The sequence below is a fragment of the Labrus mixtus genome, unplaced genomic scaffold (assembly GCF_963584025.1).
Source record: "Labrus mixtus unplaced genomic scaffold, fLabMix1.1 SCAFFOLD_72, whole genome shotgun sequence".
Classification (NCBI taxonomy): domain Eukaryota; kingdom Metazoa; phylum Chordata; class Actinopteri; order Labriformes; family Labridae; genus Labrus; species Labrus mixtus.
The window spans coordinates 252,501-255,000 of record NW_026870160.1 but is presented as its reverse complement, the minus strand read 5'-3'; the positions used below and the strand labels follow the sequence as shown (position 1 = coordinate 255,000).

The window sequence follows — 2,500 nt, the reverse complement described above, 5'->3', positions numbered from 1 at the left end:
GCCCTACCCTGCTTAGCTTCCGAGATCGGCCATGTTCAGGGTGGTATGGCCGTAAGCCATTATTGTGTTCAGAAAGGGGCCTTTTAAAGATGTCATGCCCTTGATTCTGGCTGAATTTTTGGACATATGAATAAGTCTCTATATGATAAAAAAAAAAAATATGATCAAAAAAATGAAAAAGCTTACAGCACCTGGAATTCCCAGGCGGTCTCCCACCCAAGTACTAACCAGGCCCGACCCTGCTTAGCTTCCGAGATCGGACGAGTTCTGGGTAGTATGGCCGTAAGCCATTATTGTGTGCAGAAAGGGGCCTTTTAAAGATGTCATGCCCTTGATTCTGGCTGAATTTTTGGACATGTGAATATGTCTCTATATGATAAAAAAAAAAAATATGGTCAAAAAAATGAAAAAGCTTACAGCACCTGGTATTCCCAGGTGGTCTCCCATCCAAGTACTAACCAGGCCCGACCCTGCTTAGCTTCCGAGATTGGATGAGATCGGACGTGTTCAGGGTGGTATGGCCGTAAGTCATTATTGTGTGCAGACAGGGGCCTTTTAAAGATGTCATGCCCTTGATTCTGGCTGAATTTTTGGACATGTGAATATGTCTCTCTATGATAAAAAAAAAAACATATGATCAAAAAAATGAAAAAGCTTACAGCACCTGGTATTCGCAGGCGGTCTCCCATCCAAGTACTAACCAGGCCCGAACCTGCTTAGCTTCCGAAATCGGACGAGTTCAGGGTGGTATGGCTGTAAGCCATTATTGTGTGCAGAAAGGGGCCTTTTAAAGATGTCATGCCCTTGATTCTGGCTGAATTTTTGGACATGTGAATATGTCTCTCTATGATAAAAAAAAACATATGATCAAAAAAATGAAAAAGCTTACAGCACCTGGTATTCCGAGGCGGTCTCCCATCCAAGTACTAACCAGGCCCGACCCTGCTTAGCTTCCGAGATCTGACGAGATCTGGCGTGTTCAGGGTGGTATGGCTGTAAGCCATTATTGTGTGCAGTAAGGGGCCTTTTAAAGATGTCATGCCCTTGATCCTGGCTGAATTTTTGGACATGTGAATATGTCTCTCTATGATAAAAAAAAAACATATGATCAAAAAAATGAAAAAGTTTACAGCACCTGGAATTCCCAGGCGGTCTCCAATCCAAGTACTAAGCAGGCCCGACCCTGCTTAGCTTCCGAGATTGGATGATATGGGGCGTGTTCAGGGAGGTATGGCCGTAAGCCATTATTGTGTGCAGAAAGGGGCCTTTTAAAGATGTCATGCCCTTGATTCTGGCTGAATTTTTGGACATGTGAATATGTCTCTATATGATAAAAAAAAAACATATGATCAAAAAAATGAAAAAGCTTACAGCACCTGGTATTCCCAGGCGGTCTCCCATCCAAGTACTAAACAGGCCCGACGCTGCTTAGCTACCGAGATCGGACGAGTTCAGGGTGGTATGGCCGTAAGCCATTATTGTGTGCAGAAAGGGGCCTTTTAAAGATGTCATGCCCTTGATTCTGGCTGAATTTTTGGACATGTGAATATGTCTCTATATGATAAAAAAAAAACATATGATCAAAAAAATGAAAAAGCTTACAACACCTGGTATTCCCAGGCGGTCTCCCATACAAGTACTAACCAGGCCCTACCCTGCTTAGCTTCCGAGATCGGCCATGTTCAGGGTGGTATGGCCGTAAGCCATTATTGTGTTCAGAAAGGGGCCTTTTAAAGATGTCATGCCCTTGATTCTGGCTGAATTTTTGGACATGTGAATATGTCTCTATATGATAAAAAAAAAAACATATGATCAAAAAAATGAAAAAGCTTACAGCACCTGGAATTCCCAGGCGGTCTCCCATCCAAGTACTAACCAGGCCCGACCCTGCTTAGCTTCCGAGATCGGATGAGTTCAGGGTGGTATGGCCGTAAGCCATTATTGTGTGCAAAAAGGGGAATTTAAAGATGTCATGCCATTGATTCTTGCTGAATTTTTGGACATATGAATAAGTCTCTATATGATAAAAAAAAAAACATATGATCAAAAAAATGAAAAAGCTTACAGCACCTGGAATTCCCAGGCGGTCTCCCATCCAAGTACTAACCAGGCCCGACCCTGCTTAGATTCCGAGATCGGACGAGTTCTGGGTAGTATGGCCGTAAGCCATTATTGTGTGCAGAAAGGGGCCTTTTAAAGATGTCATGCCCTTGATTCTGGCTGAATTTTTGGACATGTGAATATGTCTCTATATGATAAAAAAAAAAAATATGGTCAAAAAAATGAAAAAGCTTACAGCACCTGGTATTCCCAGGTGGTCTCCCATCCAAGTACTAACCAGGCCCGACCCTGCTTAGCTTCCGAGATTGGATGAGAGCGGGCGTGTTCAGGGTGGTATGGCCGTAAGTCAGTATTGTGTGCAGACAGGGGCCTTTTAAAGATGTCATGCCCTTGATTCTGGCTGAATTTTTGGACATGTGAATATGTCTCTCTATGATAA

At 43.1% G+C, this 2,500-nt stretch overlaps 3 non-coding genes and 8 pseudogenes across 3 annotated transcripts; all 11 read right to left on the bottom strand.

Moving 5' to 3' along the window:
* Positions 1-57, bottom strand: part of LOC132964747 (5S ribosomal RNA) — a 109-nt pseudogene extending 52 nt beyond the window's left edge.
* Positions 58-179: 122 nt separating this feature from the next.
* On the bottom strand, positions 180-288 carry LOC132964800 (5S ribosomal RNA; annotated as a pseudogene).
* A 122-nt stretch (positions 289-410) lies between these two features.
* LOC132965237 (5S ribosomal RNA) lies at positions 411-529 on the bottom strand. The gene has a single exon (XR_009669866.1). It is a non-coding gene; the product is annotated as a 5S ribosomal RNA (ribosomal RNA).
* A 123-nt stretch (positions 530-652) lies between these two features.
* On the bottom strand, positions 653-761 carry LOC132964880 (5S ribosomal RNA; annotated as a pseudogene).
* Positions 762-882: 121 nt separating this feature from the next.
* LOC132965206 (5S ribosomal RNA) lies at positions 883-1,001 on the bottom strand. The gene has a single exon (XR_009669836.1). It is a non-coding gene; the product is annotated as a 5S ribosomal RNA (ribosomal RNA).
* Positions 1,002-1,123: 122 nt separating this feature from the next.
* LOC132964789 (5S ribosomal RNA) lies at positions 1,124-1,242 on the bottom strand (annotated as a pseudogene).
* A 122-nt stretch (positions 1,243-1,364) lies between these two features.
* On the bottom strand, positions 1,365-1,473 carry LOC132964845 (5S ribosomal RNA; annotated as a pseudogene).
* A 122-nt stretch (positions 1,474-1,595) lies between these two features.
* Positions 1,596-1,704, bottom strand: LOC132964746 (5S ribosomal RNA; annotated as a pseudogene).
* A 123-nt stretch (positions 1,705-1,827) lies between these two features.
* LOC132965475 (5S ribosomal RNA) lies at positions 1,828-1,936 on the bottom strand (annotated as a pseudogene).
* Positions 1,937-2,058: 122 nt separating this feature from the next.
* LOC132964915 (5S ribosomal RNA) lies at positions 2,059-2,167 on the bottom strand (annotated as a pseudogene).
* Positions 2,168-2,289: 122 nt separating this feature from the next.
* Positions 2,290-2,408, bottom strand: LOC132965306 (5S ribosomal RNA). Its single transcript, XR_009669931.1, has one exon. It is a non-coding gene; the product is annotated as a 5S ribosomal RNA (ribosomal RNA).
* Between the last annotated feature and the right edge of the window lie 92 nt (positions 2,409-2,500).